Consider the following 17,221-nt stretch of genomic DNA (forward strand, 5'->3'; position numbering starts at 1 on the left):
TTTGATTAACTCTAGTTTATGTAGAGTCGAACGTGGGAGGAGTGCATTGGAATAGTCAAGTCCAGAAGTAACAAAAGCATGGATGAGGGCTTCAGCAGTGGATGAGCTGAGGCAAGTGTGGAGATGGATGATGTTACAGAGATGGAAATAGGCAGTCTTAATTATGCCGTGGATATATGGTTAAAAAACCTATTTCAGTGTTAAGTATGACACCAAGGTTGCAAAAAGTCTGGTTCAGGCAGAAGTTGGGGAGAGGGACGGAGTCTGTGGCTAGGGAACCGAGGTTGTGGCAATGACAATTACAAATATCAGAATATTTGACAGGCTATCATGTGCAAAATGTGTGGATGAGTTTGTAAAATTCAATCGGTTACAAAAACGGGTTACAGAAAGTAACGGATTTCAAACCTTATGCAAGATGGTTCAATAAAGGGGTGGTCCAAAGGAGTTCAGTTGAGTTTAAACTGACACACTGCAGTTAAGTCTACAACTACAACTCGTACTCAAATGGAACAAGTTTGGGGTTTTGCAGAAGGTGAACTCGGTGAGAAATGACATGTTAGATTAAGAAAAAGCACTAAAATGGAACAGTCAGTAACAGAACATCAATTAGTCTCCTCTGATCATGGAGGAATCAAATATTCGACAGACTGTGTTTGAAACAAAGATAATTTATTCAACATTTATACACAATATTAATCTCCAGCTCAGGTATAGGGGTTATTAAGATCATCAGAAACAAAGCAGAGCTGCCAGAGTGAACATGTTTCAGTGCCCAATACAATCACAGTAAATCCTGTTCTATTCACAAATGCAGCCTTTCTCCTCAGCCCATTCAAAACTGAGATAAGGAGAAATGTCTTCTCTCAGAGGGTTGTAAATCTTTGGAATTCTCTGCCCCAGAGAGCAGTGGAGGCTGGGTCATTGAAGATATTTAAGGCGGAGATAGCCAGATTTTTGAGCGATAATGGAGTATAGGGTTCTGGGGAGCGGGCAGAGAGGTGGAGCTGAGTCTATGATCAGACCAGCCATGATCTTATTGAATGGGGAGCAGGCTCAGAGGTCCGGGTGGCCCACTCCTGCTCAAATTTCTCATGGTCTTATGTACCCAGCATGCCCCGCGCGGAAGAATGTGCCGCACCCAGACTACAGGAGCTCAGTGCGCAGGCGCCGATCTTGGATGTGTTTGGAGCATGCGCGGTGCGTGTAATGGCGGAGGAGACACCGTTTGGACAGGCTTCTTAGAAGTGTGCTTTTCAGCGGGACGGAGCGGAATAATGGACCAGCGGGGAGCCGGGGAGGCTTCATAAACATCCGGTGCCCGCCGCAAGCCCGGAATAATAACCGGAATATCGGCGGTTGCAGATTCGGGTCGTTCTCCCGGTCACAGGCCCAGACTAACGGCGGCCAGCTTGGTACAGGAAGGCAGGTTCATCGCTCCGCCATCTTGGTTCAGTGAGTAGCATAGCGCATGCGCTGCTATCTTGGTGCCGGAACAAAGTGAAAGATGTCAGTGTCTGGAACTGCACCCAAGCAGAGTCAGTACCTTCAGGGGAGGGGAACCAGTGAGTGTCGAACTGAACCCAGCCAGAGTCAGTACCTTCAGGGGAGGGGAACCAGTGAGTGTAGAACTGAACCCAGCCAGAGTCAGTACCTTCAGGGGAGGGGAACCAGTGAGTGTAGAATTGAACCCAGCCAGAGTCAGTACCTTCAGGGGAGGGGAACCAATGACTGTAGAACTGAACCCAACCAGAGTCAGCACCTTCAGGGGAGGGGAAGCAGTGAGTGTAGAACTGAACCCAGCCAGAGTCAGCACCTTCACGGGAGGGGAACCAGTGAGTGCAGAACTGAACCCAACCAGAGTCAGCACCTTCAGGGGAGGGGAAGCAGTGAGTGTAGAACTGAACCCAGCCAGAGTCAGCATCTTCAGGGGAGTGGAAGCAGTGAGTGCAGAACTAAACCCAGCCAGAGTCAGCACCTTCAGGGAAGGACATGGAGGGGAGCCAGTGAGTGTCGAACTGAACGCAGCCAGAATTGGTGGTGAAAATTGGGAGTGGAGGGAAAACAGTCTATAACATAAGAAATAGAAGCAGGAGTAGGCCATTTGGCCCCTCGAGCCTGCTCCCCATTCAATAAGATCATGGCTGATCTGATCATGGACTCGGCTCTACTTCCCTGCCTGGTCCCCATAACCCTTTATTCCCTTATTGTTCAAAAATGTGTCTATCTCCACCTTAAATTATTCAATGACTCAGCTTGCACAGCTCTTTGGGGCACAGAATTCCAGGGATTTGCCACCCTCAGAGAGGAAATTCTTCCTAATCTCACTTTTAAATGGACGGCTCCTTATTCTGAGACTATGTCCCCCTAGTTTTAGTTTCCCCTATGAGTGGAAATATCCTCTCTGCATCCACCTTGGCGAGCCCCCTCATTATCATTAAGTTTCAATAAGATCACCTCTCATTCTTCGAAACTCCAATGTGTATAGGCCCAACCTACTCAACCTATCCTCAGAAGTCAACCCCCTATCTCCGGAATCAACCTAGTGAACCTTCTCTGAACAGCCTTCAATGCAAGTATATCCTTCCTTCAATACGGAGACCAAAACTGTACGCAGTACTCCAGGTGTGGCTTCACCCATACTCTTTACAGTTGCAGCAGGACTTCTCTGCTTTTATACTCTATCCCCCTTGTAATACAGGCCAACATTCCATTTGCCTTCCTGATTACTTGCCGTACCTGCATACTAACTTTTTGTGTTTCATGCACAAGACCCCCAAGTCTCTCTGTAATGCAGCTCTTGGCAATTTTTCTCCATTTAAATTATAATTTGCTTTTCTATTATTTCTGCCAAAGTGGATAACTTCATATTTTCCCACATTATACTCCATCTGCCAAATGTTTGCCCTCTCACTTAACCTGTCTATATCCCTTTGCAGATTTTTTGTGTCCTCCGCACAATTTTTGTAACAACAGCAAACACGGTCCCTTCATCCAAGTCATTAATATGGATTGTAATTAGTTGAAGACCCGGCACCGATCCCTGCGGCACCCCACTAGTCATGTTTGCCAACTGGAAAATGACCATTTATCCCGACCCTCTGTTTTCTGTTGGTTTGCCAATCCTCTATCCACGTTAATACATTACCTCCAACCCTGTGAGCTTTTATCTTGTGCAGTAACCTCTTATGTGGCACCTTATCGAATGCCTTCTGGAAATCCAAATACACCACACTCACTGCTCCCCCTTATCCACCCTGCTCATTACATCCTCAAAGTACTCCAGTGAATTTGTCAAACATGATTTCCCTTTCATAAAACCATGTTGAATCTGCTTGATTGAATCATGCTTTTCCAAATGTCCTGCTACTGCTTCCTTAATAATGGACTCCAGCATTTTCCCAATGACAGATTTTAGACTAACTGGTCTAAATTGTCCTGCTCTTTGTCTGCTTCCTTTTTCAAATAGGCATGTTACATTTGCGGCTTTCTAATCTGTTGGGACCGCCCTAGAAACCAGGGAATTTTGGTAGATTACAACCAATGCATCCATGATCTCTGCAGCCACTTCTCTTAAGATCCGAGGATGCAAGCCATCAGTTCCAGGGGATTTGTCTGCCTTTAGTCCTGTTATTTTACCTAGTACTACGTCATTAGTGATAGTGATTGTATTGCGTTCCTCCCTATCTATAGCCCCTCGCTTATCCACTGCTGGGATGTTTTTAGTGTCTTCTACCATGAAGGACTCTTACTATCTGTTTTTATATTTTGTGCTAGTTTTCTTTCATAATCTATCTTCCCCCTCAATCATTTTTTTAGCCGTTCTCTGCTGGCTTTTAAAAATGTCATACATCTCTGGCCTCCCACTAGACTTGGCCACACTGTATGCCTTTGTTTTCAAATTGATACCTCCCTTATTTCCTTAGTTAGCCACGGATGGTTATCCCGTCTCTTACAGTCTTTGCTTCTCATTGGGATATATTTTTGTTGCAGGTTATGAAATATCTCCTTAAATGTCTGCCACTGCTCATCAACCATCCCATTCTTTAATCTATTTTCCCAGTCCAATTTAGCCAACTCTGCCCTCATACCATTGTAGTCTCCTTTATTTCAGCTTGGGACCCTGGTTTGAGAACCAACTTTCTCACCAACCAGAATATGGTTGAATTTGAAATTCAACCATATTATGGTCACTCATTCCGAGAGGATCTTTTAGTACCAGATCATTTATTAATCCTGCCTCATTACACAGTACTAGATCTGAGATAGCCTGCTCCCTGGTTGGTTCCACAACATACTGTTCAAGGAAACTATCCTGGATACACTCTATGGACTCCTCCTCAAGGCTACCCTGGCCAATTTGCTTTGTCCAATCAATATGAAGTTTAGAATCACCCATAATTATTGCCGTTCCTTTATTACAAGCCTCCATTATTTCTTGATTTATACTCCATCCAACAGTGTAGCTACTGTTAGGGGCCTATAGACTCTGTCCACCAGTGATTTTCCCTTTATTATTCCTCATCTCCACCCAAACTGATTCAATATCTTGATCCTCTGAGCAAATATCGTTTCTCACTAACACACTGATCTCATTCTTTATTAACAGAGCTACCCCACCTCCTTTTCCTTTCTGTCTGTCCTTCCGAATTGTCAAAAACCCTGAATATTTAGTTCCTAGTCCTGTCACCTTGCAACCACATCTCTGTAATGGGTATCAGATCGTACCCATTTGTATATATTTGTGCCGTCAATTCATCTATTTTGTTACAAATGTTATGTGCATTTAGACAAAGAGCTTTTAAATTTGTTTTTTTTCCTGTTTTTCCTGCTTTTTTCCTCTGTCCTTCCAACTCACTTTCTATATTTTTGCTTTCTAATTCCAGCTTACTTCCCTCCCACTGAATCTATTCTCAGGTTCCCATCCCCTGCCAAGCTAGTTTAAACCCTCCCCAACAGCACTGACAACCCCCCCCCCCTCCCCCGGACGAGGATATTGGTCCCGGCTCTGTTGAGGTGCAACCCGTCCGGCTTGTACAGGTCCCACCTCCCTCCAGAAGCGGTCCCAATGCATCAGGAATCTAAAGCCCTCCCTCCTGCACCATCTCTCCAGCCAGGCATTCATCTGCTCTATCCTCCTATTTCTGTACTCACTAGTTCATGGCACCAGGAGTCATTCTAAATATTACCCTAGACCATGTCACTATTTATAATTACACATGACCCAGTCTCGGTTTATATTACATTCGACCCTGCCTCTGTTTATATTACACTAGACCCTGTCCCTGTTTATACTACACTTGACAGTATCTCTGTTTACAAATAGAAGTATCGAGTACAAACGCATGGATATTATGATGAACCTGTACAAAACAGGAGCAGCTGGGGTTGCAAGGGGGATAGAGTATAAAAGCAGAGAAGTCCTGCTGCAACTGTACAGGGTATTGGTGAGGCCACACCTGGAGTACTGCATGCAGTTTTGGTCTCTGTATTTAAGAAAGGATATACTTTCATTGGAGGCAGTTCAGAGAAGATTCACTAGGTTGATTCCTGAGATGAGGGCATTGACTTTTGAAGAAAGGTTGAGTAGTTTGGAGCTATACTCATTGAAGTTCAGAAGAATGAGAGGTGATCTTATTGAAACTTAAAACATACTGGAGGGCTTGACAAGGTGGATGCAGAGAGGATATTTCCACTCATAGGAGAATCTAGAACTATGGGGCATTGTTTCAGAATAAGGGGTTGCCCATTTAAAACTGAGATGAGGGGGAATTTCTTCTCTCAGAGGGTTCTAATTCTGTGGAATTCTCTGCCCCAGAAAGCTGTGGAGGCTGGACCATTGAATTTTTTTAAGGCGGAGATAGACAGATTTTTTGAGCGATATGGGAGTAAAGATTTATGGGAGCGAGGGGGAAGTGGAGTTGAGTCCATGATCAGATCAGCCATGATTTTATTGAATGATGGAGCAGACTCGAGGAGCCAAATGGCCTACTCCCGCTCTTATTTCTTGTGTTCTCCTTGGAGAAGATTGAGAGGAGATTTGATCGAGGTGTTCAAAATCATGAGTGGTCTTGCCAGAGTAGATCGAGAGATACTGTTCCCATTGGCAGAAGGGTCGAGAACCAGAGGACACAGATTTAAGGTGATTGGCAAAAGAACCAGAGACGACACAAGAAAAAACCTTTTTGCGTAGCGAGTGTTTAATATCCGGATTGCACAGCCTGAAAGGGTGGTGGAGGTAGACTCAATCACGGCTTTCAAAAGGGAGTTGGATAAGTACCTGAAAGAAAAACATTTGCATAGCTGTGGGGTAAGGGCGGGGGAGTGCGACTAGCTGAGGTGCTCTTGCAGAGAGCCGAATGGTCTTGTTCCGTGCTGTAACCATTCTCTGATTCTATGGTTCTAACTCTCTCAGCATAAGCCTCTATTCCCTTCTCCCTCATATGCTGATCTTCAGTGCATCGATCCTGGAAACACAGAGCGACCAATCCAGAGCCGCTCTATCAGGGTGGTTGCTGGATACGGAAGTCGCCTCCTGTGTGCGTCTGTTTGTTGCATCAGTTTGACCTGGAGTGGAGAGGGGGAGAAGCTGCTGGGTTTAACCCCCAGAACCTCTGGGCCCAGTTGGGACCAACAATTTCCGATGAGAGACTGTCAACGGCGGTGGATTCTAGGGGAGATTAGGTTGTGAAACAGACACTGCCCGCACAATGTAGAAGAGTATTGTTTTAGGAACAAGTATTTCTGCAGAGGCTTTCAATATACAGATTTGTTTTAATCCATTCTTAGGATGTGGGTGTCGCTCGTAGGGCCAGAATATATTTCCAATTTCCATTTGCCCCTTGACAAGGTGATGGTGGGCCTTCTCGAACCACTGCAGTCCATGTGGTGAAGGCCCTCCCACAATGCTGTTGGGTGAGGAGTTCCAGGATTTTCACCCAGTGACGATGTAGGAACGGTGATATATGCCCAAGTCAGGATGGTGTGAGACTTGGAGGGGAACTTGGAGGTGATGGATTTCCATGCACCTGCTGCCCTGGTCCATCTAGGCGGGATAGGTTGCGGGTTTGGGAGGTTCTGTCAAAGTTCTGGTCGAGTTGCAGATGTTTAAATTCCCTCCCCTTCACCCCGCCCACCTCTCCCTCCTCCCATAGAAGCCAGAGTCTTGTGTCGGCCCAGACCGGTTGGTGGGTTCCCTTCCCTGCAGGACATTAGTGACCAGTTGGGTTATTACGACAATCCGTCAGCTTTCATGGTCACTTTTCTTCTGCTGATGGCCGCACAAATAGCCAGGTTCATTCAGCTCAATTTCACAACCTGCCTTTGTGTTTTTGTGGGTTCTCTCTCACCCACCCTTTTTCCTGTTTGAAACTCACTTTACAGGGTATTAAAAGGGGAGGATTTGTCAACCAGAGGCCCAAACCAAACATCACATTAAGATCTGATGGAGTCACTCGATTCATCGGGAACGGAATATCATCGGCCTTTGATCATGGAAGCAAAAAGCACTGTTCACAGCGGGGAGAAACAGTACACATGCTCTGTGTGTGGACAAGGCTTCAGCCGATCATCCAACCTGGAGAAACACAAGTGCAGTCATACTGGGGAGAAGCTGTGTAAATGTGCGGACTGTGGGAAATGTTTCAACTACCCATCCCAGCTGGAAACACATCGGCGAGTTCACACTGGGGAGAGGCCATTCAGCTGCTCTGAGTGTGGGAAGGGATTCACTCAGTCATCCAACCTGCTGATACACCAGCGAGTTCACACTGGGGCGAGACTGTTAAGCTGCTCCGATTGTGGGAAGGGATTCACTCGGTCAGCCGACCTGCTGAGGCACCAGCGAGTTCACACTGGGGAGAGGCCATTACCTGCTCCGAGTGTGGGGAAGGATTCACTCAGTCATCCAACCTGCTGATACACCCGCGAGTTCACACTGGGGAGAGGCCGTTCACCTGCTCCGATTGTGGGAATGGATTCCCTCGGTCCTCCCACGTGCTGGCACACCAGCGAGTTCACACCGGGGAGAGGCCGTTCACCTGCTCCGATTGTGGGAAGGGATTCGCTCGGTCCTCCCACCTGCTGAGGCACCAGCGAATTCACGCTGGGGAGAGGCCATTCACCTGCTCTGAGTGTGGGAAGGGATTCACTACATCATCCCACCTGCTGGCACACCAGCCAGTTCACACTGGGGAGAGGCCATTCACCTGCTCTGAGTGTGGGAAGGGATTCACTCAGTCATCCCACCTGCTGAGACACCAGCGAGTTCACACTGGGGAGAGGCCATTCACCTGCTCAGAGTGTGGGAAGGGATTCACTCAGTCATCCCACTTGCTGACACACCAGCGAGTTCACACCGGGGAGAGGCCGTTCATCTGCTCTGCGTGTGGGAGGGGATTCACTCAGTCATCCACCTTGCTGAAACACCAGAGAGTTCACAAGTGACTGCAGGGGTGGGATTCTGCTATTACTGCTGCTGTTAATCACATCCGGACTGAACCATATTCATTCTGACAGTTGGGGTTTGTTTCCGCTGATGTCAATAACTCCTGTAACTGGACTGGAGTTTAATATTTGGGAGAAAGACAAATAAATTCTTGTTGCTTTCAACACATTGGTGATGATTTCTTTCTTTCCCACCCGAGAGTTTAGCATCACCTGGCTGGAGCTCAGTGAGGATAATCTGGGCGGAGGATCGTATGGGGGGAGAACTTCAGCCTGGACACAGTCCTTCAGGGTCACACTGAGAGGGGCAAATGGCACTTTGGTCTTTCTAATCACTCTTCATTGACAGCAAAGTCGCCATGCGGGTTCACCTTGACATTGTAAGGTACGGATGATATCCACCCAAGGGTGTTTAAAGAGCTGGGACTGGTGCTCTGTCAGCCCTTTGTCCATATCTCCATCAGCTCACTCGAGTAATGGGTTGTTCCCCGAGATTGGAAGGTAGCACACATAGTTCAAGTTTTGCAAATTGGCCACAAGTTGGGAACTGAAGGCCCATCAACGTGACCTCGATCACTGGGAAGGTGCTTGAAGGGATCCTGAGAGATGCTGTTTTCGATCATGGGGAAAGGGAAGGGGCCATTACAGACACTGAACATGGATTCCGGGAAACATGGTCACGCCTTACAAACTAGCTTGAGTTTGTAAAGAAGTTATTCGGTTGGTGAATGGGCGAATCCGGTTGACATTGTCTACCTCAAGGTGTCAAACTCATTTTCTATGCTGGGCCTGATCCGATACCCTGGCACTTGGCATGGGCCACATTCAGCAAAAGCTATTATAATAGGAATAAATGAAGATAAACTACATCGGAATTTACATTTAGATTTTATTTACTGCCGCTGCTCCCGATCCCTGGCACCTCTTTGCTTGAGCATTCATGAACTGACCCTGCTAAAACCATAAGCTCAAGGATATCGGTGCATGGTTCTGCCTCTGACCACAAGGCTGTGTCACTGCCACACAACGATACCGTTTCCTTGTTTCACATCTCCATACAAACACCATCACTTCACACATCCTCTTTCTACACAATTGCAGCAGACATGAGCAAGGACATGAGGCTTATTAAAAGACACATTTCATTACAGCAAAGGTTGCACTGGGAGAAATGTTCAGTTACTTTGCATTACAGGCAAATACCGGACAAACCAGCAGCACACTGGCACCTGAGCAGTGTCTCATCGGCCTTCAGGCTTTTCTTAAATAGATTTGCTGCCTGGATATAAACTTAAACCAGCTTTGCAGGCGTGATGTTCTATTCACACATTGAAGGTGAGGGAGATGCTGTGGGGCACACACTCAGTCCAGTAGCTGAAAGTGATTAACAGACTGGGTTTTGTGTTTAGTGATCCCGCGCGTGTTACCAATACCAGCACAGATGAAGCCCATGGAATAAAAGGGACAGTGGAGCGAGTCAGAATGAGAAGCTTTAACAACAGCCGATGTTTCACAAAGGGAGACCTCACCAGACCAAAGGACATTGGTGGCGTTTAATGGGCTGTTTGTGTCACTGGGCTACAGGAGGCTATTTGTGACAGAAGGAAAGCTGGTCACAGCAAACAAACAGTTTCCCGACCTGTCCAGGGCCCACTCTGACCCCCACCTTCTCTCTCTCACTATTGATGGACACTGCTGCAGTATTTCCTCCTCTGACCTTTCCTCTCTTGTCCCTCCTACACCCCTAATACACGGCCCGACACAATCTCCCTCCCCGAACATCATCACTGTGCTGGAATCCACACCAGTCTCCCCATCTGTTCCTTTTTCTCTCCCTGGATCCTGAAACTACAGTCTGAATCCCATTGTACTTAAGGAAGTGGCCCTCGAAATACTAAATGCATTGGTGATCATTTTCCAACATTCTATCAACTCTGGATCAGTTCCTATGGACTGGAGGGTAGCTAATGTAACACTACTTTTTTTTAAAGTCGAGAGAGTGAAAATGGAGAATTATAGACTGGTTAGCCTGACATCCGTAGTGGGGAAAATGTTGGAATCAATTGTTAAAGATGAAATAGCAGCACATTTGGATCGGTCCAATTCAGCATGGATTTATGACAAGTCTTCTAAAATTTTTTGAGGATGTAACTAGTAGAGTGGACAAGGGAGAACCAGTGGATGTGGTGTATTTGGACTTTCAAATGGTTTTTGACAAGATCCCACACAAGAGATTGGTGTGCAAAATTAAAGCACAGGGTATTGGGGGTAATGTATTGACGTGGATAGAGAACTGGTTGGCAGACAGGAAGCAGAAAATTTGGATAAACAAGTCCTTTTCAGAATGGCAAGCAGTGACTAGTGGGGAGCCGCAGGGCTCAGTGCTGGGACTCCAGCTATTTACAATATGCATCAATGATTTAGATGAAGGAATTGAGTGTAATATCTCCAAGTTTGCAGATGACACTAAGCTGGATGGTGGTGTGAGCTGTGAGGAGGATGCTAAAAGGCTGCAGGGTGACTTGGACAGGTTAGGTGAGTGGGCAAATGCATGGCAGATGCAGTATAATGTGGATAAATGTGAGGTTATCCACTTTGGTGGCTAAAACATGAAGACAGAATATTATCTGAATGGCGACAGATTAAGAAAAGGGGAGGTGCAATGAGACAAGGGTGTCATGGTACATCAGTCATTGAACGTTAGCATGAAGGTCCAGCAGGTGGTGAAGAAGGCAAATGTCATGTTAGCCTTCATAGCTAGGGGATTTGTGTGTAGGAGCAGGGAGGTCTTACTGCAGTTGTATAGACTTTTGCTGAGGCCTCACCTGGAATGTTGTGTTCAGTTTTGGTCCCCTAATCTGAGGAAGGACGTTCTTGCTATTGGGGGAGTGCAGTGAAGGTTCAACAGATTGATTCTCGGGATGGCAGGACTGACCTATGTTGAGAGACTGGTTCGACTGGGCCTGTATTCACTGCAGTTTAGAAGAATGAGAGAGGATCTCATAGAAACATATAAAATGTTGACGGGACAAGACAAGTTAAATGTGGGAAGAATGTTCCCAATGTTGGGGAAGTCCAGAACCAGGGGGTCACAGTCTAACGATAAGGGGTAAGCCATTTAGGACCGAGTTGAGGAGAAACTTCTTCACTCAGAGACTTGTTAAACTGTGGAATTCTCTACTGCAGAGAGTTGTTCATGCCAGTTCGTTAGATATATTCAAGAGTGGGTTCGATATGGCCCTTATGGCTAAAGGGATCAAGGCGTATGGAGAGAAAGCAGGAAAGGGGTACTGAGGTGAATGATCAGCCATGATCTTATTGAATGGTGCTGCATGCTCGAAGGTCCGAATGGCCTACTCCTGCACCTATTTTCTATGTTTCTTACTCACTCTTCCCCTCCTGAAGCCTACAAGCTCTAAAACTGAAGCTTGATGGCCCTCAGTCCCCACTCCTTGATTTACCTCCACTTCTCTCCTCCTCTTTCCCCCTTGGTTCTGTTCCACACTGTGGGACTTGGGCCATCCCCGGGGATTCTCAGAATGAACAGGGGGATGTGTGTTGAGATAGGATGTCCCAGCTCTCCTCCTCTTTCCCCCTTGGTTCTGTTCCACACTGTGCGACTTGGGCCATCCCCGGGGATTCTCAGAATGAACAGGGGGATGTGTGTTGAGATAGGATGTCCCAGCTCTCCTCATCTTTCCCCTTTGGTTGTGTTCCACACTCTGGACCTTGGGCCTTCCCTGGGGATTCTCAGTATGAACGGGGGGATGTGTGTTGAGACAGGATGCCCCAGCTCTCCACCTTTAAAGGGACAAGGAGATGACCAGCTGGGCTGAATGGCCCTGCTTTATGACATCACTGCAGTGCCTAGCAATCAAACTCCCTGAGCCCTGCTCATTATGGGCTGGGTTGAGCTCAGTGCTGTTACAGGAAGGGAAACAGGAGCAGGATTCGACCCGTGTGGAGCCCAGCATTAATGGGGAGAGGTACAGGATGAATTTATACATTAGAGTGAGAAATGTCAGTGTCCCTGACACTCCCTGTCCCTCAGTATCTGTGTCGGGGAGCGACCGATGGGTTCACTCTGTTTCTAACCTGTGCTGTGCCCGACTGGAGAGTGTTTGATGCTGGCACGAGGTGCTCAGCTCGATAAGCACAACATTTAACCCGAAGATGATCAGATAACCCATCACCTTGTCCCTGGACACAGGTCCTGAACGACAGGAAGTGTTTCTAATAATTTGGCTGGTGTCCTTGATCAAATTGAAACACCTCCGATCTCTCTTTAAAAATTTGTTTATGGGATGTGCGTGTCACCTCTCACCTCTCCTTCTAAATGCTGGAGAATATAGGCCATGTCTACTCATTCTCTCAGGACAATCCCCCCATCCCAGGAATCAGTCTGATGAACCTTCATTGCACTCCCTCTGCAGCATGTTTATCTTTCCTTAGGTAAGGAGACCAAAACAGTACACAATACTCCTGGTGTGGTCTCACCAGGGCCCTGTATAATTGCAGTAAGACGTAAGTACTCAAATCTTTTTGTACAAAGGCCAATATAGCATTTGCTTTCTTAATTGTTTGCTGGACTTCATGTTAACTTTTATCGATTTGTGTACAAGAACACCCAGGTCTTTCTGAACACCAACATTTTCCAATTTCTCACCATTTAAAAAAATACTCTGCCTTTCTATTTTTACTATCAATGTCTAACTTAACATTTCTTCACATTATATTCCATTTACCATGTTCTTGCCCACTCACTGAGCCTGTATATATCCCTTTGAAACCTATTTTCATCCTTCTCACACTTACATTACCAACTAGCTTTGTATCCTCAGCAAACTTCGCTATATTACATTTGGTCCCCTCATCCAAAGTATTGATATAGATTGTGAATAGCAGGGGCCCAAGCACCGATCCTTGCAGCACCCCAACAGTTACAGCCTGCCAACCCGAAAATCACCCGTTTATTCCTACTCTCTGTTTTCTGTCCGTTAACCAATCCTCAATCCTTGCTCATATATTACTTTCAATCACATGAGTCCTAATTTTGTTTAATAATCTCTTGTGTGGCACCTCATTGAATGCCTTCTGTAAATCTAAATACACCACATCCGGTGGTTCCCCCTTATCTATCCTACGAGTTACAACCTCAAAAAACACCAACAGATTTGTCAAGAACAATTTCCCTTTCATAAATCCGTGTTAATTCTGCCCAATCCTGTTATCACTTCCGAAGTGTCCTGTTACCACGTGCTTAATAATAGATTGTAGCATTTTCCCGCTACTGATATCAGGATTAGCGGTACTGGACGAGTTAGATACAAAGTAAATCTCACTCCAGCCTATCCCAAACACTACCAGGGTTGATGTCGAGTAAATCTCAGTCTACAACATCCCAAACACTCCCAGGGCAGGTACAGCACTTGTTGGATATAGAGTAAATCCCCCTCTGCACAGTCCCATCAAACTCTCCCAAGGCAGGTACAGCATAATTTAGTTGAGGGTAATCCTCTCTCTAACCTCGCTCTGCAATTGCACAGGACCTTGGTGAGACCACACCTGGAGTACTGTGCACAGTTTTGGCCTCTTTATCTGAGGAAGGGTATACTTGAGTAGCTTTGATACAGAGTACAGCTTCCTCATCACTGTCCCACCAGACATTCCAAGGGCAGGAGAAGGCCACCTGGCCCCTCGAGCCTGCTCCATCATTTAATAGGATCATGGCTGATTTAATCATGGACTCAGCTCCAGTTCCCTGCCGGCTGCATATAAACCTTTATTCCCTTATCGCTCAAAAATCTGTCGATCTCCGCCTTAAATATATTCAATGAATCAGACTCCACAGCGCTCTGGGAAGAGAATTCCATAGATTTACAACCATCTGAGAGAATAAATTCTTCCTCATCTCAGTTTTAAATGGGCAGCCTTTTATTCTGATACTATGTCTCCTAATTTTAGTTTCCCTGATGAATGGAAATATCCTCTCTGCATCCACCTTATCGAGGCCCCTTATTTTCTTATCTGTTTCGATAAGATCAGCTCTCATTCTTCTGAACTCCAATGGGTATAGGCCAACCTACTCAAACTATCTTCATCAGTCAACCCCCTCATTTCTGGAATCAACCTCGTGTTCCTTCTCTGAACAGCCTCCAATGCATGTGTATCCTTCCTTAAATACGGAGACCAAAACTATACGCAGTACTCTAGGTGTGGCCTCATCAACACCCTGTCCAGTTGTACAAATACTTCTCTGCTTTTATACTCCATCTCCCTTGCAATAAGGGCTAATATTCCATTTGCCTTCCTGATTACCTGCTGTACCTGCATACTAACTTTTTGTGTTTCATGCACAAGGACCCCCAGGTCCCACTATAATGCAGCACTTTGCAATTTTTCACCATTTAAACTATAATTTGATTTTCTATTTTTTCTGCCAAGGTGGATTACCTTACATTTTCCTACATTGTACACCATTTGCCAATTTTTTTCCCACTCACTTAGCCTGTCTATCACTTTGCACATTTTTTGTGACCTCACAATTTGCTTTCTCACCCATCTTTGTATCATCAGCAAACTTGACTATATTACAGTTAGTCCCTTCATCCAAGTCATTAATATAGATTGTAAATAGTTGAGGACCCAGCACCGATCCCTGCAGCTCTCCACTAGTCACTGTTTGCCAACAGAAAAATGAACCATTTATCTTGACGCAGATACAAAGTAAATCTCCGTCTACACTGCTCCATCAAACACTCCCAGGGCAGGTATAGTACAGGTTAGCTACAGCAAAAAGTTATCTCTCGACTGTCCCATCAAACACTCCCAGGGCAGGTATGGCACGGGTTGGATACAGAGTAAAGCTGCCTCTACACTGTCCCATCAACCACTCCCAGGGCATGTGCTGCATTGGTTAGATACTAAGTAAAGCTCCCTCTACACTTTCCAAATAAACACTCCTAGGGCAGGTACAGCATAATTTAGATTAAGGGTAACCCTCTCTCTAACTTCGCTCTACAATTGTACAGGGCTTTGGTGAGACTACACCTGGAGTACTGTGCACAGTTTTGCTCTCCTTATCTAAGGAAGGATATATTTGCCTTGCTTAGATACAGAGTAAAGCTCCCTCAACACTGTCCCACCAGACATTCCAAGGGCAGGGACAACACAGGTTAGATACGGATTATATCGCCCTCTACTCTGTCCCAAGCATTCCAGAGTCGATGCTGCATTGGTTAGATACAGAAATAAAGCCCCTTCTAGACTGTCTCATCAAACACTGCCAGGGCAGGTACAGCACAGGTTAGCTACAAAATAAAGCTGCCTCTACACTGTCCCATCAAATCATAGGGCAGGTACAGAATGGGATAGATACAGAGTAAATCTCCATCTGCACTATCCCATCAAACACTCCCAGGGCAGGTCCAGCACGGGTTATAAATCTGACACAAACACCCCAGAGAGCACAACCCCGGGGAATGATTCCCAGAGCCCGATGCCTATCAGACACACACACGCTCTCTCGATCGTTTTCTGTTATACACACCGACTCTCTCAATTTTCCACTTGAACACACAGAAAGGCTCCAGCTTTTAGACAATATTTCTGGGAGATGAGAGGCGGTGCCAGACGATGCCTGCGAGTATTATTGACCCTTCTCCGCTGGTGGGCTCAGTGGGGGTGTTGATTCCTGGATTCTTTTACCTCAATCTGGTTCAGCAAAATTACTGAAACGAATACCGTTTGTGCTTTAAACAAAGCAAGCTTTTATTTTAAAAGCAAATCCCGATCGGGGACTTTATCAGACAGAAGGAATGCAAGTCTGTTCGAACGCACTCACTTCCTACGGACAAAGTGACGTTACATTGTAAAGGGACGATGGTTATACATTTTCGGCAAAAGATAACAAGATAGGGCCAGAGTGACATCCCAGCTCAGCCCATCTCTTTTGATCCCTCCTTCCCTTTGTCCACTCATAAGCCGACCCAAGCATGGTCCGATTTTAAACAAAGACCTTCTGTCAATGTTTCAGGTTAATAACATGATTTAATAAGACCTTGAGGTTTTTCTGCAAGCTGTGGGTTTTGTTTCAATATGTGTTAGTGTTGTAACATTTTGCAGTCTCGAGTCTGAGATGTCATGGCTATTCCACCATGAATTGTTTGTTAGCTTATACTGTCCCTATACAATTCCCACGTTCTCAACTTCAATATCTCTATACATTTTTAAACATTCACATTCCCCCCTTTTATCATTCCATGATAACACTTAGGATCATTCTAGGAGTATCGCATTCATCTGTTCACACTCTATTTCCTGACAGTCACAGTTAGGGTTAGTGGAACTCCCCCTTTGGAATGTATAGGGAATGTATAGGGAATGTGAACACACCCAACATCTAGAAAAGTTCCCATTTTGCGCATAAACATAAGACATGTAGCTCATGTCTCTGTCTCCCCTCCCATGCGCCGAAACTGTCATATAGCAACACTATTATACAGACTGTGGCATACAGACAGTTTCATCTTATGGCGCAGGATTCAGATAAATAGTCCAATTATTTTGCTGATTAAAAGAGTTCAGTTTTCCCGTCTCTCTTCTCAGGTCACCGTCGGTATAGCTGGCTGTCTATCACTATGGGTAAAAGTTCAAACTGGTCCACGTTCCAATTAGGATGCCAACGGCCTTGTTCAGCTATGGAGAAGAGCAAGTCTGGAACAGAAACAGGAGTTATAATAACCAGTAAAATAGGTTCGTTAGAGGGTGGTGAGCT

General features: G+C 45.8%; 1 pseudogene; it reads left to right on the forward strand.

The window, feature by feature from the left end:
• Positions 1-1,383: 1,383 nt before the first annotated feature.
• Positions 1,384-17,221, forward strand: part of LOC139235513 (zinc finger protein 420-like) — a 90,958-nt pseudogene continuing 75,120 nt past the window's right edge.

The sequence above is a fragment of the Pristiophorus japonicus genome, chromosome 23, assembly GCF_044704955.1.
Source record: "Pristiophorus japonicus isolate sPriJap1 chromosome 23, sPriJap1.hap1, whole genome shotgun sequence".
Taxonomy (NCBI): Eukaryota; Metazoa; Chordata; class Chondrichthyes; family Pristiophoridae; genus Pristiophorus; species Pristiophorus japonicus.